Below are 27725 nucleotides of genomic sequence, written 5' to 3' on the forward strand. Positions count from 1 at the left end.
ACGACCGCAGCTCCCTGCTGAGTGAGTCGGCGATGGTGTTCTTTATCCCTGCCAGATGAAAAGGTACCAGAAACATCCCCTGGTCGACGGCCAGTGCCACAGATCCTGGGCTTCCTTGGACAGGGCTGGGGATCTGGTTCCATCCTATTCCTGATGTAGAACATCGTGGTGGTGTTGTCGGTGAAGATCCTCACCACCTTGCCCTTGAGGGACGGAAGAAAGGACCTGAGGGCCCAAAACACTGCACAGAGCTCCAGAATGTTGACATGAAGCTGTAGGAAGGTCTTGTTGAGCGGTATCCTGTCCTCGTACCTGCCCGTCGCCTGGATCCAGTATGCGTCAAGGAACTCTTGCAGTGGACGTATTTGAAGTCTGCACAGGCGTACCAGATAGATGCAGGAGGACATCATCCCGAGAAGGGATTTGATAGATCTTACCCTGGCTACGTCCGTGGCTAGCAGGCGTTGCACCTTGCCCAGGATGGCTTTCGTCCTTTCGTCGGACGGCGAGGCCAGCCGTGCCACTGTGTCGAGCTTGGCTCCCAGCAACAGGGCGACCTGCAAAGGGACCAGGTGGGATTTGGGGAAGTTGATGGAGAACCACAGGTCCGTGAGTAGCTGGACGGTCTTCGCTGTGTATTCCACGGCGAGCTCCCTTGTCCTTGCTCAGATGAGCCAGTCGTCCAGGTAGGGATAGACATCGATCCTTTGTAGAGCTAGGCACTTGGTGAATACCCTGGGAGCCGACTTTAATCCAAACGGGAAGGCCTTGAACTGGTAGTGCTGTCCTTGGACCACGAACCTGAGGAACTTCTGGTGTCTTTTTAGAATGGGGATGTAGAATTAGGCATCCTCCAAATCCAACGACGACAGGAAATCGTCTTCCTCCAGCTGTTCCAGCACGTGCTGGAGGGTGACCATCCGGAACCTCTGAGCCTTGATGTACTTGTTCAGTCGCCGCAGGTCCAGGATAGGACGCCAACCTCCTGTCTTCTTCTTTACGAGAAAGTATCTTGAGTAGACCCCGGAGCCCCGAAGTCTCTTTGGGACGAGCTCGATGGCACCTTTCTTGAGCATCGCCCTTACCTCCAGCAGCAGCTGGCGTACGTGGTTTTCCTTCCTGGTCACGGGTGGTACGTGAGGGCACTTCTTTAGAAACTCGAGGGCGTGCCCCTGGGTCAAGGGTTTCCAACACCCAACGGTCGGTGGAGATGGACTCCCACACGCTGACGAACTTCGCCAGCCGGCCTCCCACCGGGGTGCTTCGGTGGGGGCCCGACGCCACGGTCGGTTCAGTCCTGTTTCAAGGCCGCCTTGCCGCCTTGACCTCCCTGGCGACGACGGCGGGAACCTCCAGACTTGCCCCATCCTCTATAGGCCTCCTGCGACGAGGAGCGGGCCGATTGACGGTAGATAGAGGAGCCGCTGCCGGAACCTTTGGAGGCCCCTTGCTTGCCTCTGGTGTTCCGAAAGGACGGCCGTCGTTGCTGGAGAACTCCCAGGGCCCGGGCTGTCTCTGTGTCCGTTTTGATGGCTTGCAAGGACTCATCGACTGTCTTCCCAAACAGGTTGTTCCCGTCGAAGGGCATGTCCAACACTTTGGCTTGTACGTCCTGGCGGAAATCCATCGCCTTAAGCCATCCGCGCCGTCTGAGGCAAACACAGTTGCCCAACTGGCGGAAACCGGTGTCAGCGATGTCCGTCACCACCGTTATGGCGTGGACCGACACCACCTCGCCTACTTGCAAGATTTCCAGGGCTTCTGCCTTCTTGTCGTCCGGCAGGAAGTCCAACAAGGGGGCGATTTTATAACAAAGTTCCCTGTCGTAACGGGCAACGATAGCCAGGGCGTTGGCCGCCTTAATCGTCGTCGCCGCTGACGTGATGACTCGTCGTCCCATCGCGTCGAGCTTCTTGCCCTCGCCGTCCGTCGGTGAAGTGGATGTCGATGCACCGCCTTCTTCCTGGCCACCGCCGAACCGACTGAATCCGGGGTCGGCTGTGCTCTAAAGCATAGAGGGGCCGCGTCGGGGACCGGTACTTCTTTTCGTATCGGTCCCTTTTTGCCGACGTCGTGGACGGGATCTTGAGGAGGGAGAGCCCCTCGTCCCAGATGTCATCCACTAGAGGTACCGCGAGGACCGTCTTCCTCTTGGTCTTTCGACGTTGATAGAGGAACCCCTCCTTTTCTTCAGGGCAGAGCTGGAAAAGCTTGGATGCCCTGGAGATCACTGCATGGAAGGATCCAATCTCATCAAGCGGGGAAGCCCGGGGGGGAGGACGATGGGAGGTCCACCCCGCCGTTGCCGCCCTAGTCGTCCGTGCCCGTCGTGTCCGTGCCATCCCCGCGGACTGGGAGGAGGGTTGAGCAGGCCTCGAGGGCTGGAAGGGTGTAGGAGGATGTGTTCTCCTCTTGGGTGGTGGACTTCCCGACGGGCCTGCCCCTGGCTCCTCAGTCGGGCCTGGCTCCGGCTCTTCCGTCGGGGGTAAAGGTAATCTAGTCCTTATTTCAGAGCATAAGGATTGAATTGCCATCAAAATGGCCACCGAGTTGTCGTCTGGCACTGGCTGCGACGGTTGGTCTGGGGCCCCATCGGCGCTGCCATTGCTTCCGTCGTCCCCCTTGTTGGGATGCCTCTTGACGGGCTGGTCCTCCTCCATGCCCGCGTCGTGGCTCTCAGGGACTTCGACAAGTTCCTCCTCAGAGGTTGTGTCTGAATCCACGACGGCCACTGGCCCCCCCCCTCTTTCTCCGCCGGGGGCTTAGTGGGGGTTCTTTCGATGGGCTTGAAAGATGCCTCCCTCCGAGGTGGCAGGGAGACTCTGGGCCCCGAGGCTGCTACCACAGATGTAACCTCTGCAGGCTGCGCCCGCGTTGCCGCAACCTCCTCGATAGAGGTCTTGGCTGGGTGAATCAAGACCTTGGTCACCGACTGCGTGCTTGTGGCCTTCACCTTGGGGGAGGGCTCCCCGCCTTGCTCCCCATCAGCCGAAATCTTCGAGATCGACCGGGGCCTCTCCAGGAGCTTGGTTCTCGGATTTCCTCTTACCCGAGCCAGAGCGTTGGCTCGTGGTTGATGGCGCCGGGGAGGATGCGCCCTGCCTGGCAGCCGAGGAGCCCGACCGTTCGGCGCTCCCGGTGCCCGTGGACTCGCGGTGCTTAGCCTTCTGTTGGGCCCCCGTCGCCGGGGCGCCCTCACAGGACTTAGAAGACTGCTTGGATTTCTTCTTTTTCTTATCACCCGACGGGCTCTTTCTCTCCAGCCAGTTGGCGAGACGAAGATGGCGGTCCCTCATGGTCCGCTCCGACATGTTCCCGCAAAACGCACAGTCCTCCTCCACATGCGTTTTGTCCTCGTGAAGACAGTAGAGTCATAAGTAATGCTCGTCTTCTTTGAACACGTTCTGCAGCTGGCATCCAGGACAGGCCCTGAACAGCTTCCCGGGCGTCGAGCTCCCTTTCTCCTGGGCCATGTCCGGGGTAGGCCTAAGAAACTTCTGGAATCCTTCAAAAGCGTCGTTCGATGAAATCTTCACCCTTGAGGGGCGTAGAAACTTTTGGGTCCCCGTTGATCGGATGTAAAGACGGTGGAGCCTGAGGCTCAATTTAACCGGGAAATGAGAAATTCTCTTTGAAAAAGCGCGAAAACGCAGCAAAAGCTCGAGAGCTATAGCACGAGGACTCCCAACACTTGAACGTGTGGTAAAAATCTGAGGATGGCTGCCGGAGGCGGGGCTTAGGGAGAGGGCAGTCATTGGCTGTGGGGCAGTATGACCCAGAGATCAGTGATTGGTTACTACTAGGAAAGACAGATCAGAAACGAAACTGATACTGATTTTTTTCTGTACCGAGGATTCCCGGCCTGACGACAGGGAATATTCATGAGCATGTGAATCCATGAGCATGTGAATCCATGCCAGACCCCATGCTGGAGAAACTTGCAAACTGGACTCATCTTCCGATCACAATTGCAGGCAAAATTGCACTTCTGAAAATGAGAATACTCCCTAAACTTCTGTACCTGTTTCTTAATGTGCCACATTGTGGCCGGGGAGGACATTGTTCCAGCAATTAAAAGTGTGATCTGCAGATGTGTTTGGCACGCCGGTGCAGTGAGGCTGAAGTGGGAAACGCTAACACAACCATTCGACAGGGGTTTACTGCGCCTAATTTTCAGCTGTATTGGCTAGATGCACAAGCACGGTTCGCGATTTATTGTTTTGGTGACACCCCACCCTCCCCCACATAGAGCTTGAAAATGTGTCGGCTGGAGACAGGGACCTACGCTTACTAATTCTCCCAAAGGGGCCCGCAAACGATTGGGCCATTGACCCCGGCTAGCATCACGGCACTCACCTGGCGTAAAATTTGGAGAGAGTTCGGCGTCACGGTCCCATACCAAGCCGATGTCTCCCTCTGGAACTGTGTTCCCGCAATACCGGAGATAGATTCCAGCTCCCTCAGCGTTTGGATACAACATGAATTCTGCACACTGGGGTCATTGCTCTTGGCGGGGACAGTTGATCCAGTCCTCAGATTTTCCTGAGTTGGTGCGGGGCAAGACCTTGCAGTGGCTGCAATATGCACGCTTACGTAAGGCGTGTAAAAACTGCGGGATTGTTTCCCAGTAAAGCCCGAGAGCAATACTTTGCTGGGAGCTGTGCTAGCTCCAGGGGAAAATCGTAGGCATGTCTCATCACTATACCACCTGATCAGACCCATTCCTATACACCACATTATAATGCACAAGCTAGATGGGCTGAGGTACTCCAGCTAGAGATGTGCGACAATCTCTGGTCCGGCATGTGTGCACAAACAAACAAGGTGTCGTTCAACTCCCGATTCAGATTGATACAACTAAAAGGGTTACAGCGTTACCACTACACTCCTGGTCGACTCCACTTGTTCTCCGGGGCTGGCACAGGGGCATGCCCACGCTGTACGCTTCCTAATGCTATGTATTTTCATATGATATGGGATTGCCCCCCCTCACGCTCTTTTGGGGGGATGTATGTATAAAATTATCTGAAATGAGTTGTAAAGTGATTGACCCCTTGCCCCTACTGTGCCTGTTCCATGTCTCCTACCCCCCAGTGACTGGCGTGTGCACATTTTTACGATTGTGTCTCCTCCTGGCTAAACAGTGTATTCTGCTTCGATGGACAAGTGTGCACCCCCCACCCCTCAACCAACACTACTGGCTAAAGGATGTGGTGTGGGCCAACGACATGGAAGACCAGTCGGCACACATGCAGCCAACCCAAATCCGCCCCAAGGATATATGGTCCCCACTCAAGTAATACCTACTGCGCACTATATCAACAAAATTCAGTCAAAACAGCACAGCCCACATTAATTATACTGTCGCGAGGCCTGTCCCCGTCCAGACAGACTATTACAACCCATTATACAACCTTCTCCTGTACTGTTTTAGGTTGCCTAAACGAAAAGCCCAACTGCTTTGATCCTTCTACCAACGATTGTATTTCAATGTAACTATGTCACGTCTTACCAAGTATGCCAATAAAGAAAATGTAAAAAAAGAATGTTGCATGGCAGCAGAGTTCTTTGCTGGCACACCGGTTTTTGTGGAAATAAAACCTGTTATCCTTGCAAGAGTTTCTTGGGCCTCTTTCCCTAGCTGGTTGCATTTCTTCTGGTGTGAGCGTTTAGGGGCGTGCCTTCAGCTCCTGGGATGTTTGGCGCTAACTCCATGCCACTCATTACTACCTCGCCTGCTGCGTACTGGAAGTTTTGTAATATGGTAGCCGTGCTGGGTTCCAGCATGTACTGCCCCTGTGCGTTCTTGCAAGTTTCTTCCTTTATGTAGAGATTGGGAGCGAATAAGTGGGCGTTCCACTTTAATTGGCGATACTGCTCTTTTTAGCTCCTCTTCTCTGTGTATGTGTTATGCGCAATAGGTCAGTTACACGCCCATACAACACCTTGCATAACACTCCAACACACAGTACTGTCAGGCTCCCCGGTTCTCAGTCAAACCCTCCAGTTGTCCCATCACCTAGGGTGCAGGGGAGTCGCCATCACCGATGGTTTCAAGTCATACGCAGAGGACGGCGTTGTTTGTTTCCTCGTCTCCAATGGCAACTGCCATGGAGATTGCGATCGGGCTGGAACAGCCGATCGCGATTGCTTCCGGGTTTCACATCAACTTCCCGATCACGTGCACGGAGCCCCGCTCACGTGATTGGGAGGCGGCTCGCATAAAAGCCGGGAGCTTCGATTCACTCGCCGCTTCACAGCTGTTTTCACAACACTCTTCTGCGTTCTCGACTCTTGTTTTTTGGTCACATCGGATTTCGACTTCAGGCTTCCACATAACGGATTGGTTAAACTCTTGCTCCTTGGATACGTTTGCTGGAACTTTGCATAGATACTGGTACTTTGGACCTTTGGCTTACGCATAACGGACTGCTTTGGATTTCCCCATCTGCTCGCTTTCTACAACCTGGATTTTGACCTTGAGATTGTTTACGACCTTCCTTCCGCGTTTAACCTAAGGGTTACGGGTGGTCAGCCCGTACCTGCCTCCAGGTACTTGACTGTTTGAATCATCGGCGCTCGCCTGCACCAAATCATCAGGCTCCCTTCCACGGAACTTAGGTAAGAGAGTATCATTGATTTGCATTTCACTAAAGCACTGTCTTTGCCTGTACTAACCCTGATTTCCTCCCAACAGCCTCTGGGGTCCTCGGCGCCATCTGATTCAGCGAACCATCAACCACCTGTGGCCTCAAAGCTCGCACAGGGAGTGTTTATCTTTCTCTCCCTGTGGGTGATTTGTGGACAGAGGCACAATACTCTTCACTACGTGGCAAGTCACGACAGTATGTGGTTGGGTAAAGTGATCAGAGGTGCCGGTTTCGTTGGCACTGTCCCGGAACTTGGTGCTCTGTCCCCCTTTCTCAAGATTATGTTTCCATTGGATACTTCAGTGGTCCCAGTTTTTGGTAGTAGGTCTTCATAGCTGGCAGGTAGGAATGCACAATCTCGCACACGGAAGAAATGTTGCATTTTACAAGTAAAGATAGTGTTAGTTTGTGATAAATTAAATATAATATGTGTTTATTTGAACAGTAACACTTAAAACCCCCTCCTCCAACCACTACTGAAGTGTAGTCCTACATTTATGTTGGTTGCCCTGTCCCGGTTTTTAACTTTTTAAATCTGGTCACTCTATGGTTGCTGGGTTCAATTCTAGGCCCGTGGGTGGATACCCCTCCAGGCCCCGGGGTCCCCTGCTCACAACTTCCAGCAGGTTACTGATCATTTCATAGCATTGCTGTACGCTGGGGTCGCCTTACATGCTAGAGGCGTTCTTGGCATGCCAGCTAGTTAAGGGTTTCATTCCCTCTTTGTCTTCCCCCCTCCTCTTACATATACCTCCGCTAGCGAGTGGTATCCAGTTATCCCTTACGTTCATAATTGAAGCTTGTGCCTGGGTGACCCACAGGGTCCGCGACTGTCAACAGTCTTATACGCTGTGGTGTAGGGCCTGCTCTCCACTGTGTTACTCTGAGCACCACCCGTATTTCAGGTTTAAATGACTAATTGCTGTTTATCATGTTCGGCATAGGTCCCACTTAACCGTCTCCGGGAACGCTCAGCCCACCGTTTACTGTGGAGCAAGCAGTGGGCCCTCCCTACATGGTGAGAGGGGTTGGTACCTGATGGTCATCTGGTGGATAAATCAACGCTGTGGTACGCATAACCCCTGCATTTGCCCATTTTGCCCTTACTGCCAATTATTCTTTTGGTGCGCTTTCTTACTTCCCCCGCAATGAATTGGCATGACACAGTAATTTCAAATGGCAAACTTGGCTGCAGTTTTATTTCCATAACAGAATTATTGTACACATTTTGTGAACTTCAATCTGCAAGTGTGGTGCTTGCTCCGTGCCGGATTTCCCTTGCTTCCCCCTATACTTTTGTATAGTAGGCCCCCAACTCCCCCGACCCTTTGTACCTGAGCCTATCCTGCCCGTGCAGGTGTCCGTGGGTGGGGAGAGCGCCATTTCTTTTTGGGGGAAGCTGAGCCTTAGTCGTTACTACCAGACGCCCCCGCCGTTAGGCCCCCAAGAGGCGCTGGTCCGGAAGAGCGAAGACCCATTCCGGTTTCCTTCTGGCTCATCCGGAGTCTATCATTTGTGCCTGGTCGCCCAAACACCGCCACGCCACCCGGTGGGTTCCCGCCCACCGTGGCTCCCCTTCCTCCCGTCTCCATTTCACAACTCCAGCAATTTGGTACAAATGTTCCAGAAAAAGAGCTCCATCCCTGTTGCAGACAGGTGCACCCCGTCCCTCAAAAAGTACTCAGGAGTTTTCCCGTTGATCAGGCCGTGCCTGATTTGATGGACGCCTCTGCCCCTGCAAAATTTTGCCACTGCCCCATTCAGTTTCCTCCTTGATTTTTCGACTGCTGAATGGTTCTCGGCCCCTCTCCATTCCGCCCTGGGAATTATTTCGGACCATACAATCTCCGTTTCGCCCAATTGTGCCGAGATCTCCTGCAAAGAGCTCGTAATGTTCATTAACACCACCCCTCTCCCCAGGCTGGTCAGGTCGTTCCCTCCCAGGTGTATTACCAGCACCTCAGGCTTCTGTTGCCTAACCAAGGCAGCCGTGAACAGTACCTTCTCGGCCTCACCGTTACATACAGTGTCCAGACATTTAATTAACCTGTGGAGTTTTAAAATATCAATTGGTCGCCTCTCATCCGGTTTTGGCACAGTTTGCTTCGCCCAGCCTCTCATGGCCAGCGTGATGTAGTGCTCCTTGGTGGGGTCCTTCTCCCCTTAAGCTTGGCGAAATGTGCTATGGCCGCCAAGTGGTATAATACCCATGCTCGGGTCTTCCCCGTCTTCCAGCACCAGCCCACAAAGGCCCGTACCGGGTTCTCCCCCTGCTCGGCTGGCAGCGCCTCTTCTCGGAATTGTGTAAAACGTTCCCAACATGCCCTGTACCTCCTCGCTGTACCTGGTGCCAGTGCCACTCCACCAAGGAGCTCAGATCACCCCAATCATCCCCCACCACAGATCCACGAATGGGGCCATTTCCTTCCTTGCTGCGGAGCAGGTTTCCCGGAACCTGTCCCACTGTAAACGAGACAGAGAATCAGCGGCCGTATTCCTGATATCGGGAATGTGCCGTGCCCTAACTTCAATGTTCAGACTTAACAGACTTTTGGTGTGTTCCCCGAGTAACCTTAGCACCCTCAGATTGCTAGAGGACCCTGTGCTGATAATCTGGACAACTGCCAAGTTATCTGACCATAAAGCAACTTTTTTGTTCTCCAGGAGTTCCCCCCACAACTTGAATGCAACCACTATGGGGAATAGTTCCAGCAGTGTAATATCCTTTGTGACACCTTCTCTGTGCCATTCCTGTGGCCATGCTTTGCCGCACCACCTGTCCCCCAGGATCGCCCCAAAGCCCAGTGACCCAGAGGAATCGGTGAACAGTTTGAGCCTCTGACTGCTAGCCCAGTCCACCCTCCAGATCGCCACCCCATTGGACTTTGCTAAGAAGGTGTCCCACATCCTGAGATCCTCCTTCACCTCCGTCCCTAACTGGACGTGCTTAGAGGGGTGTTGCAAACCCACTGTTTTCAGCTCCACACTTCTGGAAAATGCCTTGCCCAATGGTATCACTCTCCCTGCAAAACTGAGGTTCCCTGCCAGCGACTGCAGCTTCCGCAGGGTGGCTTTGTTTTTCCCCAACAGACCTCGTATCATTACTTGTAGTTTCTGCACCTTGTCCTGCTGGAGCCTACACTCGCCCTTTATTGAATCGATCTCAATCCTCAGAAATGTTAACGTAGTGGCAGGACCCATGCTCTTCCCTGGTGCCAATGGCACACCCAAGTGCCCCATCATCCCTTGAAACTCCCCCATCAGGGCCCTGCACTCCTCTGTTCCCTTCCTACCAATGAAGAGGAAGTCATCTAGGTAGTGCAAAATTCCTCCCTCCTTCATTTTCTGCCTTACTGCAAATTCCAAGAAGGAGCTGAATGCCTCAAAATACGCGCATGAGATTGGTAGACACCTATCGTAGTAGTAGTCATTGCCCACCTTGAAACCCAGCAAGTGGTAACTGTCCTTGTTGATTGGTAACAATCGAAAGGCCGACTCTATGTCTGCTTTCCCTAACAGAGCCCCCTCCCCAGCTGCTTTCACCATTTGCACTGCATCCTCCAGTGAGGCGTATTGCACCCTGCACAGCTCTTCAGGTATGCCATCATTCACCTGACCCTTGGGGAAGGAGAGGTGATGGATCAGGCAGAACTGGCCCTCTTCCTTCTTTGGTACCAGCCCTAGTGGGGATACCACCAAGTTGGCCATGGGTGGAGCAGGGAATGGGTCTGCCACTCTCTCAAGACTTACTTCCTTTTCTACCTTCCTTTGCACCACCTCCGGCTTCTCTAATGCCGACCGAAGGTTAGCCGCCTCCTTCCCCCCTTGGCTCCCTGCCCCAGGGATCCGAAACCCCACCTGAACCCTTGCCACAACAGCTTTGCATCAACCTTATTGTGGTATGAATTCAGAAAAGGAGTCATGGCAAGGATGTTAACCGGTGTGGGTAAATTCCATTTAATCACAATTTTGTCAATTACAGTTTCTCCCACATTGCATTGTTTGCTGGTACTTCAATCACTATTTGCTTTCTCTTTTGATTTGCTACTGTCTTCATGTTTGGCTTCGCCTGGGGTGGATCTGCGCGGCCCGGCGCCTCCTCCCCTTTGGTGCTTGTACCTGCAGGCTTTACCATAAGAACAGTACCCCTCTGCAAACCTCCAGCAGTTCTCTTGCTCCCCCTGATGGGCTGCTGCCCGATACACCCAGGGGGAGGGCCCGCGAAAGGACCCCCTGTCCCCTGCTGTGTGTGCCTTCTCCCCTCCCTGCCCAGGACCTTTCCCCTGGTTGCTTGTCCTCTGGCTCCCTGGAGGGTACCACTTTGTCGATGTATCCCCCGATATCCAACTCATCCCATGACATTGCTGGCCATATCTGCATTTTTAGCCTGAAACCCTGGTCATAGTCCAACCACCCATCACCGCCATATTTCTGATATAAATCGTGTACATACTGCTCATAAGCTATCATTGCTAGTGCATCCTGTGGGTACCTTTCTAACATCACTGACATATACATCCTGTATGCCTTGAGCCAATTGTTAATTGAGTGCTCCACCTTGGTGCTTTCCCTGTCCCTCTTTTCCTTTTCTTTCTCGGACAGCTCTTTCAGCCCTCCACCCACGGGCACAATCCCCAATAAGTCGAAGCCTCTCTTTGACCGCCCATGGGATATGCCACAGTTGTCCGCATTGGATCAAACGCTGGCATTGGTCTACCATACTGAGTTGCCTGCCCCCAAAATCCTCCTGAACCAACGCTGCTCGGGCCTGCAGCTGCAAGCTGTGCTGTGTTCTGCGCCCCTGACAAAACTGATCCATTCCCCTACCCCCATCCATTCTGGCCCGTATGCGCACCTGCTGGGGCCACTGGTACCGGTAGCTGGGCCAACCCAATGGTGTTAGTCACCCCCGGCCCTTGACTCCACCACTCCTGTCCCCTTGGCGCCCCTGTTGCGGTGGCCATCTGTGATTGTTGGCCGCCTCCCCCAGGTGGACCCACGGTAGGGAGGCCGATTGACAGAAAACCCCCGGGTGGGATCCCGCTCCTCTGAGGCAACTGACTTACCCACCCTTACTTGGGACCATACCTGACCCCCGCTTCCACCTAGCGTCCCCCCAAAGCCCTGGGTTGACCCCTGCTGAGGCCATGCTCCCCCATTATTCACCATCCCTTCCATCATACTGGCATTAGTAATCACATTTGGCACCTGCCCCTTTTCTCCCCATGCTTGCATACATTCCATCACCATATCTTTCACCTTCTCCAGGGATGTGGTTCCTTCTCCAGCCGCCTCCACCGTTCTGGTCACAGGAGTGCCGGGTAGGCTCGCACGGTTCCCTGGAGCCTCAGCAGGTGTAGGAGCCATTAAAGCCACATCCGCCTGCGCCCTCCCCTTCTGACGTGGCTTCTTGGTGTTGCTAGCCTGCTCCTTGTTTGCTTTGGCTTTTGCCGTCAATGTCCTCTTTCTCTTCTTCACCTGTGCTTCTTCTTCCTCGCCCTCTTCCACACCGTGGATCTCGACATCCAACACTGTGGCCTCACTTGCGCTGTCCTGAAACAAAAGAGGCGAGTTCTCCACTACTTGGCTGTGTCCCGGTCGTTCCTGGCCCGGTTGTGCCACCATTGTCGTCAACCAATCAGGTCCATGAGTAGCTGCTGCTACCCTGGCCATCTCCAGAAATGCTGCTAGATCCATCACTTTAGTGTATGCTGTTGGGCCAACTGCCCGTTCCTTTGCCCTCACTGGATGCCTGCTGCTGTTCCCCGTGGCTCACTGTCTTATCTTTGCCCCCCAGACGCCCTTCTTACGAATGCCTGCTTTCGGCTGTCCTTAAGCTTCTTTTGCTCACTGTCTCCCAAGCACGGCAAGTTCTATCCGTTTGTGCGTTCGACCAGTTGTGCGGGTATGCCGGCGGTCTCCTGCCCGTTTGCTCCTCCCCTCCGCTATTTCCTTGTGTGCTTCAGGCTGGCGTGTCAGGAGCTGATGCGCCGCGGGTTGGCGTGCCAAGGGCTGCTCCCCCGACCGTGTGCCACGGGCTGGCGTGCTGCGGGCTGATGCACCGCTGGTTGGTGTGCAGCCCGACCTGCTGGGGCCTGCTCCGGGCGTACAGGTCCTTCCGCTGAGAGCCGCCACTCAGAGTCCGCGCGCTCGAGCCGCCCGGTTCTCCTAACTGGGATGCGGGCACTTGCGGTCTGTGCTGCTCCGCCGGTGCGATGCGCACTCCGGCTGTTCGTACCTCTGTCCGGGGCCCTGGCCTCCGCCGCACCTGTACCTTCACCCCTCGCCGGTGGTCTTCTTCCGCCGGCTCCCTGCTCGCCGCCTCCGCTTAGCCTCAGGACGTGGCTGGTCCTCTTCACCGTTGGCGCGCTTCGCTCCCGCTGCTCCGACCTGCAGAAAGTCCTCCGTCCGGCGAGGTCCTTGCGGGTCCCAACACGACGTCCTCACTACGACCTGCAACGCCGAAAACGACACAGAAGGAAATCCTTCCTCTGGTACGGCGAGTCGGCAGGGTCCTTCTGCAGAAGCGAGATGTTTCTACAGCCAGACCCTGCCGTTTATAAAGAGGCTCGCCCCGCCTCTTTCCTTTGTTTTGCCATTCGCAGGCTTTTGAGTTGTTTGGCGCTGTTCCGCCCCTTGCCCTCCCCTTTCCCAGGGGGAGGGTAACAAGTTGTAGGCGGATAGGTCCCTGCAGCGGTTATCATGCTGGCTCCTCCATTTTCTTTGGGTCTTTTCCCATCGTCAGTGACATTTGCACGGCTCCTCCGGCTCTCAGCCTGAGCCTCTGGTGGCATGAGTCGTCACCACCTCTCACGTGAGCCCGCTACTGCGCCCTCTCCTCATCACGGCAAGTCTGCGTTCAGTACCGTGCCGTTTTCTCTCCTGCACTGCTTCAAAGAGCCACATCCGCTGGGCTACGGTTGCTGTACTCAATAGCCATGCCTCCTGCACTTTATTCCTTGATTTCTAATGCTTCTGGAGTCATTCTGCAAGCTTTTTGGGTCATTGGGTATGGCTTTAAGTGGGCCGGGCCCCGGCAGTCTCCAGAAAAGGCTCCCGAGCCAGGGCCCTGCCAGGGCCCACCCCTGAATAGCCCCAGCGAGCGGACACCTCAGGCAGCGCGCGTAGATGCTGCACGGTTATATGAGCTGCCTGCAGGTGTCAGCACTTCGGTTTAGAAAAAAAAAGGTAGCGCCTTTTTTCTAAACCAAAGTGCCGACACCTGCAAGCAGGCGTAACCGTGCAGTGCGGGCTGCCCGATGACTATGTGCTCGAAACAGGAGGAGTCTGGCCTGCCCAGCTCTCCTTTTGTTTAGAGTAACTAACTAGTCATCACCCAGCATGATTCTGGGTGATGACTAGTTACTCGAAAACAAAAGGAGAGACTGGGTTCTCCAGGCCTCCTCCTGTTTCAAGTTACAGACCTTTCAGTCAAGGAGCCTGTGCTTAAAGCGGCTTCCTGAATGAAACGACTGCCTGCTGCTTGCCAGCTGGGGCACACTGGTGTCACACCTTTTGGGCACATCAAAGGTAATAATGTTAGTGTGCCCCAGGTCCAACTTTTACCAGCCGCCCCCACCCTTAACTGAGGGGTGGCTCATGTTAGGGGGCGTGTCGGTTAGGCCACACCCCCTAACTAGGGCCCCCCCTCAATTTCCAATCCCACTTAAAGCACTGGGCAAGGGAGACTATGTTTTAAGCTGCCATGTCATCTGCGCCCCATGGTGTTCTCCATTGCTGCATTTCCTAATCATTGAAGAGGAAAGGAATGACAGAAGAAACAATTCAGTATCTGTGGGTCAAAAAACACTGTGGAGCCTTGTAACTACTGGTATGGTATTGCAAAAGAGAGGGTAAGAAAAAGGGGCAGAGCGAGATATACAGAATGAGCCATGGATCTCTCCATCTTCTGCTACGGTGAGGATCAAAGGTTAGCTGAGCTGGACTGGATTATGGGGATGGGGGGGCGGAATAGAAAGACTTCCCAAAAGGCAGGTGCCCTGGCATGAGTGAGAGCTCAAGCAGAAAGTCACATGTGAGGTAAAAACAGAATTTTAAGTATAACTGGTGGACCCATATGCCGACAGGTGAATAACATACCGAGCCAACACCCGTAATGTCCCCCATGTGCCACACAAAACATTGGGTGAGTGTTTGGCAATAAAAAAGGTAGTGGGTTTTTATTGTACATCATTATGGTAGTAAACAACATCATAATAACCATAACATAATGTACTTTTGGGCACTGAGTGCTGAGGTTGCACCCTCTGTCCTGTGCTGCCTTCATTGTGTCCACGAGAGTGTGGGCACGGTACGGTGCACTGTCGTCGTTCTTCTTCTTCTCTCCCTTTTTCTAGGGTGGGAGGGTTTTGGGAAAAAGAAAGAGATACTGTGCGTAAGCGGAGTACTCGTTGTTTGGGTCCCCGTCCAGGGTCCCAAACTGGATTCTGCTTTCTTGCTGCAAATGCAGCTCCTTATAAACTCGGTTGTTGTAGCTGTCATAGAAACATTTTTGCAGTTTGCTCTTTACAGTGGAATGCAATAAATGTGAATGTCCAAAGACATGCAATATCACATTTATTGTAGCACTTAGTTTATGCTTCTTGGCAACATTTCCATCAATTAACAATTGCTTAGTTAAATGCAGCGCCGCCAGTAAAATACTGCTTTAATCATCTAATCAGTTATGATGTCATCATGTTGCACACAGTACCCCCACTAGGAACCACCACGACAACATGGGGCCTGGACAATCAGTATTCGGATACAGCAAGAACGCTATCCTTTTCCCTACACAGGCTTTGCACCATTGATGGTGCTAAGATTCTGTTTCTGAACCTCAACCTACTGCTAAAAAAGAGAACCATTTGATGCACTGATATACCAATTGGGGTCATTATTTGTACAGTAACATCCACACACATTAGTCCAAGCCGGGCCAATGCGACCGACAATGAATACTGCTTTCAATCCGTGTAATTATTACCGGCGGTGCTTACTATAGCATTGAATGAATCATTATTCAAAGCTATCCTAAGCAAAATGAACGCGGCCCGCCGTTAACAATACTGCTTTCAATCCAATGACACGGATTGAAAGCAGTATTCACCGGCGATCGCCTGTCGCATACTCGCATTAGGAAAGGAAAGACAAATAAAAATAAACGCAGGCAGCGCTGAGGTAGACACAAAATGAACAAAAAATGAAATACTGGCAATGGCACTTACTTCAATTTGTGGATCCCGATCCTCGCTCACACAGTCAGGCAGTTGGCACGGCACATGGATGGCAGGCTGCAGCACTGCAGGCAGGCTCGGTGGGCTCGCGGCAGCTCCCTCTGCTCTTCTGCTGCGTTGCTGACAGTGGAACCACTTTGGCCGGGTCACACTAAGATCGGGAGCAGTCCTGCAAGAAAGAAAAAGTCAATAAAAGCTGGCCGCCAGGAGCGGCCTCATACAGTGGTGCAGGCACAAACATTTTGTGCAGTTTCCGGGCCCCGCCCACACCTCAACCCGATTGGCTAAAGGCAGCAGTCTTTGGCAGCCAATCAGTTGGAGGATATGACGGGACCTGGAAAAATAATAAACCTGAGATTCCAGGGTCTTTCCCGGAGACCCGGAGAAATGGTTAAAATTCCTGAGTCGCTTGGAAAAATCCGGAGGTTAGGCAGGTATGCCTGTTTCCTGCCCGCTTTGCCTTAGGAGCTTAGCACCTCTTTGGTGGGTGTCCAAGGTGTTGTTCGCACCTTGGCCTTTCTTCCTGCCTGGCTCCAGGAGTCATGACGACTGACGGCTGTGAAACGTGAGAGGAGTGGGAGAGGGGGGTTTTGCACAGCGAGGTGTACTTGTCCCCCCTCTCCCTGTCCTGTCTGCCATGGGGCACCGGTTACCGGCCCCTGCCTTGGAGCTGTGGGGTTCCCCCTGCGCGGAGCTTGCTATGACCAGTGGACCCATATGCAGACAGGTGAAAAACATATCTAGCTAACACCCGTAATGCCCCCCCCCATGTAGCACACGAAACATTAGGTGAGTGTTTGGCAATAAAAAGGCTGTGGGTTTTTATTGTACATCATTATGGTAACAAACATCATCATAATCATAATAACCATAACATAATGTACTTTTGGGCACAGGGTCCTGAGGTTGCACCCTCTGGCCCGTGCCGCCACACCTGGTCGGGTTGACGGCCGTCCAGGTTCCCCCAAAAGTTGCTAATGATATTCCCTGTTTGCCAGGTTATGTATAATTTCTCTGTGAAAATGCTCCATTCCTGCCACTGATAAATGTGTCCCGTCTTTGTGGAAAAGATCCGGGATGGCAAGGGTTATGGCGTTGTGTCTTATAAACCCAAGCCCCCTGGTTGTGCAGAATTTTTCTATCCCTCTATTCAGCTTTTTTCTGGTGGTTTTTCCTGGTGGTGTCCATGGCTTTGAATGAATTTGCGCACAACCAAGTTTTCCTGGGTAGCATGGCTTAATAAACAATCTCTGTGCCCTTCCAGTTGTGGGCGATGTCTGCTAAAGAGGCCCATGTCTTCTAATAGATTTCTTCTCCCCGTGGAGACTAGGCCGTTTCCCCATAGGTGTGTAACCAGAAATTCTGGTGGGTCCCTGTTTGCCAGCAATTCTGCTAGTTTTTCATGAATGTCCGGCCACAGTAACCCCCTGTAGCCTCACCATGAGGTAATGGTGGTTTTAAATGCTGTCTCCTCTTTTGTTTCCTCAGCCCATCACCCTGTTCTGAAAACAAACGAGTGCCCTATTATCCAGGCTGATTTGGGCAGGGCGTCCTGATCTGTTTGTGAAGACAAAATTGGTTTATATTAGTTCCGGTCTTAAGTATCTTTTGAAACATTCCGATTTCCACCCCCCTATGCTTTTTACTTGCTGAGTTCCCAGGCCCCCTTGCCATGCAGTTGTTGCTGCGCCAATTCTAAATGAGTGGGTCCCAAACTCCTTTGGGTTCCATCCTGCTTTGCCAATGGCTTTCATCAGTATGCCCTTGAACTGAACATGACTCAGGACAGAGGTGTTGCTATGTATCGGGAATCTCCCTCCTACATGGGGGCGTTGTGAACAATATTTGTTCATGATGCATACTGGGCAGTTGTCAGCATCATCAATACAGAAGATATTTACTTCCCTTTCTTCCCTTTTGTATCCTGTATTGGACTTCTGGACATCAATGGTGATGTGGACTTGTCTCACCCTTGTGTCCATCATCCCTAAACCATTGTTGGCTTTGGTGTTTGACGCTATGAGCTCGCTCACTCTGAGCGCCCCAAAGTATGTTAGAGAGAATGCCGTTCTGAACAGAAGTGTTTCATATGGGTTTGAACATCTGTCTTCCAGCAAGCCTATTATTTGGACTAGCTTTTGAAAGTCTAAAGGGCGTCTTTTTTTTTTCTACTTGTGGACCTTCTACTTTTCCCCAGCCTTTCAAGGTGTATGAAATTGTAGAACTCCGGGTGGGGTCGGAGTCTCTCTGTAGCTTTGAAAAATGAGCTACTGCTGTCTCTATGCCCATTCCCTCTTAAATCCCTGTCTGCAAGCCCATCCCAAGAATGTATTAATATCTTTCGTTGTTAACAGCTCTACATGGGTTAAGCCTGACACATTTAGTACTGTTTTCAGACACTTACTATATTGGGATGTGGTGTTGTCCGCCAAGGATCACTTGCCCAGCTCTAAAAGTAACCCTGTGTCAGGATTTTTTTTTTGTTGACAGCCCTGGACCACATTCACCCGTGTTTAAGGTGTCTGATGGACATGGTTGTGCATCCCGGCCCCAGCCATCCAGCGTTGATGCTGATTTTGTTACTTTTCCAGAATATTTGGGATCTCCGTCATATCTTTCTGGGCATTGGGCACCATTTGGCGGAATTTGACCACTGAAAACGAGATAAAGCGTCAGCAATGTTATTGTCTGCCCCGGCAATGTGCTTTGCTCTGACCATGATATTTTACAGCAAATTAAGGTTGATGATGGCTCTTAGAACCTTCAGCACCAGCTAGCACTTGGTCGTCCTTCTGTTGATAATTCCTACCACCGCCATGTTGTCCGACCATGCGGTAAGCTCAGTGTTCGCTAAACGCCCGCCTCAGATGTGCAATGCTAGCCAGATAGGTATGATCTCCAGAAGCGTAATGTTTTTGGTCCAGCCCGCTGGATGCCATGTGCCTGGCCATTCTACGCCGACCCACTCTATCCCCAGAATGGCCCCAAAGCCTTTTCTCCCTGCTGCATCAGTAAAGAGAACCCTTCGGCCATTTGTGTTCAATGGCGTGCGCCAAGGTGATGTGCCGTTGAAATATGTGAGGAAATCTTCCCATACTTTCAGATCTTTCTTCACGTCTTCCCCCAGTCTGATGTGATCATGGGGTTTGTTACAGGCTTTTGTCCTAAGCTCTAAACTCCCTGCAAACACCTTGCCTTGTGGTATCACCCTGGTTGCAAAATTCTAACTTCCTACCAGTGATTGTACCTCCCTGACAGAGCTCTTTTCTCTTTCCCCTATTTTCTTGATTTTATCTAAAAGTTCTCTTATTTTTGTGCTTGGTATCCTGCACATCCCTGCTTTGGTATCCATTTCTATTCCTAAGAAAATGATTTTTGTTGCTGCCCTGGTTGTCTTTTCAGTTGCCAATGGTATGCCCCATTGTGCAGCCATCTCTATAGTTTTTGTTAGTGCCCTTTGGCGTTCTCCTGACCATGGTGGTCCTACCAGCATGAAGTCATCCAAATAATGAACTACATGCGTCTCTGGTACCTATTTTTGAAAGGCCCACTGGAAAAATGAACTGAACTGTTCAAATAGTGCGCATGATACTGCGCAACCCATTGGCAGGCATCTATCTACGTAAAACTGACTGTCCCAAGAGAAACCTAGCCACTGTTGAGAGGTTGGGTGCCGACTATGTCCAATTTAGCCATCAGAGCCCTCCTTCCGCATTTCATGACTATTCTCAGTGCCTCCTGGATCTGTGTGTAGGTCCCTGCTGATTCTGGGATTCCATCATTCCTCGACTGTCCTTTTGGGTATGATAAATGATGTATCATTCTCATTTTCCCTGGTTCCTTCTTGGGTACTAACCCCAATGAGGACACTATATATTTTTTTAAAGGCATTTGGTCCCATGGCCACCTATTCTACCCAACTCTAACTCTTTTTACATTTTTTCCCTCATTATTTCTGGGTTATCTCTTGCAGAGATTCTATTTGTTGGGAATTTGAGTGACCCTTCTCCCTGGAATGGGATGTGGAAAACTTCCCTGAAACCATTTTCTAGCTAGCGCTGTTTTAAAACCCTTAATGTTGATTGGGGTCCTCCCTGGCATCCTTCTAATTTTGACACCTATTTCACTGCTCCTCTTTTTTTGGGCCTTTAACAGGTAGGCGGGTGCAGTTGTTGCCCGGGTGGTCTCCCACGCAATTTGAACATTGTGCATTGCCCTTTTCCAAAATTCCAGCAAGTGGGGGCCTTGCTGTCATTTTGTGTTTTGAAATGGCTGCAGGTATTAGACTTAGTAGACTTACCCCCCCCCATGGCTGCTTCTTCCGAAAGGGAGCTCCCCCTGCCTGTGTTTCTCAGGTTCAGTAGTTTTGTTGTTGCTAGCATATGTTGTCTTGTTATGGGCCTGTGCCTTTTCCCCTTCTAATGGGTGTTTCCTGTTCATTAGGTATAAATAATGTTGAACCTCGTCCCATTCGATCTCTTGTCTTTCTGACATGTTCCTCCTGAATCTTAAGCTAGCCATGCATCCCCCAGTCCCCCGTACACTACTTTTACTTCCCTGATTTTCTCTATGTATGCTGATAACTTGAAACCATCCCCTGCTTTTTTTCTCCAGAAATATGGTTGACAAAATAATAAATGCTTTTAACAAGTTGTCCCAGTTGCCTTCTACTTGTGCATTTCTTGCTATCACCTTTTCTTCTATCTTTTTGGGATCTTTAAATGCGTCCAGGCCCTTTCGATGAGCTTCTATCAGCGGAAATACCTCTAGAAGAAATACCATTCTCCAAATTGCTTCCTTCACTGTTTGATCATTGTTCCACACCAATGACTTCTTATATCTGTTTAACATCTCAGTTTTCCCTAGTTGGACACTTGTAATCATTATGCTTTCTTTCTGTGCTGGATTTGCTTTTATATTTGTTTCCCCTTCTTTGTTTGGCGCTGTGGCCCCTAATGTTGTTGGGTTTGCCTGTACAGTGCCTGGGAGTCCTAGTCCTGGTGGCCCTGCTTGTACCTGCAGGGGGTTGGGGCCGGTCAATGCCTTAAGGGGTCCCTGAGCCCCCCCCCTGTTCAACAATCACTTCTGCCTCTATCGGTAAATGCTGTTTCTCCCTCATTTCCCTTATCATTTGTTCAATTTTACTCATTTTCAATTTGCTGTGTCAAATATTTGGAAGCAAAGTTATCGAACATTTCAAACATTATGGCTGCTTATTGACCTTTCTTGCCTCCTTTTTCTTGTGCTGGGGTCTGCTTGCTTGCCTCTGCGCCTTCCTTGGCTTTCTTTGCTGCTGGTTGTGTAGCCTCTCCTTCTAGTGTGATGTCATTTTCTTCTTAATCATCTGATTTCTCACTTAGCCGCTTTCTTACCCATGGTCACCCATAGATTCCTGCTATCTCCTCAGGCCACAGCAAGGGCATTGATTTGCCATGTTGCTATACTTATGTTGTGCCCCGTAATCAGGGTAGTGTAAACAGTTTCAGCAGATTAAAATTGTGTACCCTGTGTTCCCCGTGCTTTTCTGCCTTGTGGCTGCAATGCTGCACAGGAAAAACTTCCTTCTTCTGTTTGTTCAGGCTTTTGTTTTGCGAAAACACGTGGCTGCTTTATTGCAGTTTGCCGGAAAAATGTTCAGCTTCGTGTTGTCCTGCTTCCTAAACACCGCCCGTTTGCTTTTTCGCTTCGAACTTCGGCTCTTAGAATGCCTACGCTGTCCGTGCCTTGCAACCCCTGCCGGGGACTGCTTTTTCTTTTCCGCGTTTGCAACACTATATGCAAGCGTTTGCCGTGAGGTACCGCCCCTTGTCAGGCTATCGCAAGCAGCACTTTCCAGCCTTTGTCGGATCGGGATGTTTCTTCGTTCCGGTCTCGGCGTTGGCTGCTCTTGCACCAGGTCAGTGCTTTTTGTTGGTGTGCAGGCTAAACCTTGTGAGCCTCGTTACACTTCTGCGGGGACTCCTTTTCCTGAAATCGCCTGCTCCGCTCTAGCAGTAGCCACAAGTTATGGCAGCGGAGCAAGGCAAAGCTCACGCTGCAGACTTTGGCATTGAACAGGGCAATGTTCAAAAAGAAAGATACTCTGCTTAAGCGGAGAACTGGTTGTTTGGGTCCCCGTGCAGGGTCCCAAACTGGATTCTGTTTTCTTGCTGCAAATGCAGCTCCTTATATTGGGCCCAGGGGCTGGCCCTGGGCTTTGTTCTGCCTGTGTGGGGGCTGTGTAGTCCAGCTCCTGGCCGGCTGGCGCAGACGGCTTGTTGCACCCCAAGGTGCTCTCCTCGTTATTCCCTATCTGTGTCCTGCCCGACTTGCCTTAGGTGCTTAGCACCTCTTTGGTGGGTGGCCATGGTGTTGTTCCCACCTTGGCTTTTCTTTCTGCCTGGCTCCAGAAGTCATGACGACTGATGGCCTTGAAACGTGAGAGGAGAGGGAGAGAAGGGGTTTTGCACAGCGATGTTTACTTGTCCCCCCTCTCCCTGTCCTGTCTGTCATGGGGCAACGGTTACTGGCCCCCGCCTTGGAGCTGCGGGGTTCCCCCTGCGCAGCGCTTGCTATAAAAATGCACATTTCATAGGAACCTGTGGTGAAAATCACAAGGCCTGATTGAGTTGGAAACCATTTTGAATTTATACGTTCGAGGGAAAAGAAAAGGAAAAAATATTATTTACTGAACATTTTATACTTTGCACATTAGAATTGTAGATAGCCATTAACAGAAGGCGGGCATACAAGAACAATGCCTTACACCTTTGCTAGTTTTCACGGACAGCCTTCAAAGCCATTATTGATACTTCGCTTGCCCACCTGTAAGTTCTCATCTGCCCACTAATTGGGTATTCGACCCTGGTGTACCTGGGTTTGAATGGAACACAGATCAAATAGAGAAGTTACTTTCGCTTTGATGCTTTTATAGAAACTTCCACTCACTTCTATATAGAAACCTAAACGATCACAAATCTATAAAAGATTGTTGGATTCTAGGGGGCTTACACTTTTGTATTAAAGAGGATTCTCGATTCGTTTTGAGTTTGTCCCCTACAGCGCTGCAGAATAAAGATTAATTCTGAAGTGGTCCGACAAATAGATTTCTGCATTTGTTTCACACATCAAATGGTGGACTGAAATAAGATGGTTGACTATGATACAATGTTATAAGGCTCTCAGGGAAACATGACTGCTTCAAAGATCACTTCTTTCTTAGACAAGTTTGTCTGGAAGTGTAAGGAGTGAGAGCGGAGAGAGATCTGCCTCTGTGGGACACAGTGCAACACCTCTGGCTAGATGTGCATACTAGGTTGTCCTCAGCATGTTGCTTGCACAGGATTTATATCTCAAATACAAGAGCATAGTCGCTATGTGCATTGAGGTAGGCATCACATTTATTAAGGCGACAGCTTTTGCAAACCTACAATTGCTATTTGCATTTCTTAATTCTCCTCCTGGGCTCTGTGAGAAACCTGAAGGTGTCTCCCTGACTAGTCCCCAGGGATCTTTCCTCCAGGTGGCCAGGACGCAGACATTGCTATTGGATCCAGTTCCTGGGGGTGGACCAGTGTGGGAGGATCACTTGGATGAGGGGTCCTCGGGGCGTGGAAGTGGGACACCGACGGGTGAGACGCGTTACCCCCTCTCTTATAACACTTTTTCCCCATCTTACCTCTTACGATACTCAGATGTTCTCCCACCCCCCTCCCTTTCCAACGCAAGCACTTTCCTACACTGAGACAGACAACGGACCAACACTAGGGCTGTTTACCTGAAATGCCCCAACACAAGGGTCAGGCAGAGTCAGGTAATTAGCAATAACTATGCACACCTGACGGCCATTTCCCTTCCCCATAGGGATAAAAGTCGGAGCACGGAAGCACACTTTGAGCAAGGCTGAATGCATGAGGAAGCAGCTTTAACGGACCGGCAGTTCAAGCTGAGGAGAAAGGCAGAGAGACCTGGAGGGACGACGAAGAGGGAATTGCCCTTGCCCTTTAAAACTCAGATTCACAAATCCTCCGAAAGGGAAAGCATAAGACCGGGAAGTCCAGCTGGCATGTGGTGTGACAGGTGTCAGCAGCACATGGGGCCCTCCCACACTGATAGGCAAAGCGGGGAGAAGCGCTTACCGTCATGGTGCCATCCTTGACTCCCGAGACAAGAAACTCCAACAGTTGAGCACAACCAGTGAGTCAGAGAAGACATTTTAAAACCGAAATGTGCTGGGCCCAAGTTTGCTGGCGGCAACCTTGTTGAACAAAGGACTTGTGTAATTGAACTTTAAAGGAACCCTAATAAAAGGTTCAGAAGCAGAGGGGATGCTCATTCAAAGGATTCTGACTCAAGCCTTTTTTGGGTTGTGTTGCTTTGTTGAAACTAAGAAAACCAAGAGGCCTTAGGAGAGGCTAGTATGAAGTATTAAAGTGGTCCTACGAGTGTCAAGCAAAACCCCTCGTACACTCGAAAGTTCTTTCACACATTCGAGAAAACTGACTGAACTGGGAAAACTGGCAAATGTTAAACCGACAGAGGGATCCCTGTGAGTGGAGGGTAAAACAGTGATATACCCATCAACATTGTGACAACATGGCATGTGTGAAACCGGCTGATAGATGTCCACAAAGGATAGTCGGTTAAAAAGACATTAAGACTGTTGAATGATATGTTTATGAGTGAAAGGCCGTAGTGAACCCAATTGAGGGAGGCTAACGTTGCAAGAAGGATCAGAGTCCGGCTGAGGGGGATCCAAGGGGCGAAAAGCAATCAGCCAACGTGAAAGATTAACAAAGGAACTTTTGTTTTGTTTATTGTTTATGGTTCAGCAGGTCTTCTAAGGCATGAGACTTTGCCGGAAAGAGATTTGGCCCCAGAATGTCCTGGCATTGTTGAAAGGAACTGTAACCTGGTGCTGGCGAGGCACAGGAGTGTGCTGTGCTCAAAGGTCCTGCCTTGTCCCATTCTAAAAACATGGGGAAGCGAGATCCCCAGCTATAACACCCTGACTATCATTTGTGAACACTTCTTTCTTTTCTTGTGAACATTATCCCACGTTCTTTTTGAAATTAGCTGTAAGGATTGGCAATATGTTTTTTTAGTTTAGGCCCTTTTATTTGACAAGACACCACAAGGACTGCTTTATATCATTTGATGGTCGTAGCGTGCTCCCATCTTAGATTTAGGTTTAGATTAGGCGTTTTTCCAACCCATTTATAGAGTTTAATAAAGACCCTTGTACTGTGATCACTTGTGTCTGTCTTTACTGTTGCCACCATGAGTTCCTTACAGCTCCTCGTGCCAATAAACTGCTCTGTGGTGGACGTGAGCTTTATGAAACATAATAAATGGAACTGTGTGACTAATCGCCCACAGTAGCGCACTGTGACCTATAAAGTACAGAAAACCTCCATCATTGTGTTTTGTGAGGGGTCAGAAATGAGAGCCGGAAACAATGTTGTCATATTTACTAAATGAAAAGGGGTTGGGAAAATGTCTCTTTGACCCTTTTTCTAAAGAGGAGTTTTCCCTACCTAGAAACTAAAGCCAAGGATCCGTCAGGATATCTGTAACTGAATAGTCGTCCTTGTGTCCACAATTCCCTATCCGGACAATCCTACTCAAAACAACAAAAAGGAGCAAATATATGCCTTGGATTTGATGTTGGTAAAAAGTGTTCAAACTCAAAATAACTTCAACCAACATGTTCTTCAAGGAAAAGACTCTTTAATCCAGAGGGTGGTTCCCTTCCCCTGGATTTACAAAATAGGATGGCAAAAATGTATCCAACTAATAGTTCCTTTGCTTTGGGCAGACTCACTGGTTCTTTTCTGCGTCTCAGCTGCTGTTCGCATCTTTCTGGTGTGGTGCCTCCACCTGCTCTCCAGCTCCGAGTGTGCCACCGTCTCTCCAGCGGTCCGCGCGGCTCCACGGTCACAGGTTCACAGATTGGCTTGCCTCTCTGGTCCAGATAGCAAAATGCTGCTTCCTTGAGTGGCTCGACACCCAGGAGCTTCTGCATTGCTCCCAATGTCTCTGTGGCCTTCTGTGCTCGCCCTGCGTCGTCTCTCCTCCGGTTCCACAGCCTTCTCGGTTCCTGTGTGCTTCACATCTGTAACCCTCCAGTTGGGACCAGACGTCCTCTCCTGCACTCTCTCCTCTAACAGTGCAGCTTTTATTTTTAAAGGTCTGAGCACTTTAGGTTTTGGAAAACAGCTAGTTTGCACATTGTTCTTTGAACTGTTGTCCGTCTGCATAAACTCCCTTCTCCTCTTCCTCGTCTCAGTAGGCATTGTGGGAGTTGGAGTCCACAGATGTCTTTGGACTTGTCACTCTCAGATGGTTTCTCTCAGAAGTTTCACAAACAGGCCCATCAGAAAAAAGTGTTATATGTGTGTTGCGGATATCTGGGTCACTAGTTGGGGGACTGACCAGAACAGCAAGAAGTCATTAAGAATTTGGTTTTATGAGGGGGTCTTCCTCATGGGGAAGGGGGCAATACCGAGTCTTTTCCAATTAAATCATCATATCTACCTGGCAGTTTTCCTCCCATGTTATGCTCCCTCATATAACCACCCCCAAGATCAGGAGCATCTGCTGTCACATGGGAGGAGGTTAGCCGCAGAGAAACAGTGATGAATCCACTGGGTTCATCACAATGGTGACCAGTGAAAGAGGACTGGAATTTCAGCAAAAGTTAGGTGCCATGTTCTATTTTGCTCTTTGCTATTAAAGGCGTTCAATGAATTATGCCTATTTGATTTTGCTCATGTTAAGGCTTTAAATTAATTCATGATCATACCTGATTATATATTGAAATTACACAGTCTTTCTTCTGTATTGTACATTGCCTACATCACTGTTCTCAAAACAATTGTAGAGGAGAATGCAGATATATGCAAACAAATGCATAAAAGAATGTTGAGACATATCATTATGAGTTTAACTGTACGTGGAAGAAATGTATTGATTTATGAACAATGATGCCTCTATATTCAGTATTCGGCCTAACCTTAGAGTGATTCAATTTTGAATCATATGTTTGTAGTCAAAATGGAGAGCTTAAACTTGGCAACTAATGCTGCGTTTGCTCATACGTTGGTTTTCTGCTAGCTTAGAAAAATTATTTAGAAGTACACTTATACCGCTAAAAATATTTCCATATATCAAAAACAGAAGTTACTTCAAATGAAAGATGATGGATCAGTGAGTCTTAATTGTATCAAAGGTACACTTCTTGGTTATCTCTTGAAGACTAGGGAAGTGACCACGAGCCTCTTGGCTTGCTTGGCTCCTTATAGGGGACAACTGGACTAACTGGGAATTCTGAAGCTCTCCTTAGTGAGGTAATAGAGTATTTTGTTGGTTGCACTGAAGTCAATGTACAGAGAATGTCATTTTAAAAATCTGCTATTAAGGGGGCAGGGTATCGTAGTTTGGGATTGCTTGTGGGCCATGTATTTCCTGCTCCTGTGTTCACCCTGCAGTGCTGCTAATTAAAGATTTACCTAGCCAACCTCACCCAAGATTTGAGTCCTGCGTCCGTTTGCTGTGACCATTTTAGTGACTTTGGTCTCAATTCATTTGCTGAAGGACGCCCCAGAGGAGGCACGAATAAGCTGCACTGCGACATCCTAGGCACACCAATCAAGGTAAGGCGCTTTGTCTTAATCAGGATTTTGCTCTGGGGAGTGTCTGTGGCTCCCAGAGCTTTAGACCAACTGAAGGACATGTCTGTTTTATTCAAAGAATGGTCCAGTAAATATTTAAGAAGAACAAGCTACTTTTTACCTTGTAACATTCTTTCGACGGGATGTTCCTCCGACGTATTCCTTATCTTTGATAATACGTCTCCAGC

The 27725-nt window shown here is 50.2% G+C and overlaps 1 protein-coding gene across 7 annotated transcripts in view; it reads right to left on the reverse strand.

The window, feature by feature from the left end:
* MAPRE3 (microtubule associated protein RP/EB family member 3) overlaps positions 1–27725 on the reverse strand; it is a 1726857-nt gene that overhangs the window by 1476137 nt on the left and 222995 nt on the right. For 5 of the 7 annotated variants that reach the window (XM_069605540.1, XM_069605544.1, XM_069605539.1 and 2 more), the window contains exon 2: positions 15878–16055. The exons of the other annotated variants lie outside the window; for them this stretch is intronic. The gene's annotated coding sequence lies outside the window, so the exon portion shown is untranslated. The remainder of the gene's footprint in view (positions 1–15877; positions 16056–27725) is intronic. 7 annotated transcript variants of the gene reach the window in all.

The sequence above is a fragment of the Ambystoma mexicanum genome, chromosome 4p (assembly GCF_040938575.1).
Source record: "Ambystoma mexicanum isolate Mex_15411 chromosome 4p, UKY_AmexF1_1, whole genome shotgun sequence".
In the NCBI taxonomy this organism is placed as follows: domain Eukaryota; kingdom Metazoa; phylum Chordata; class Amphibia; order Caudata; family Ambystomatidae; genus Ambystoma; species Ambystoma mexicanum.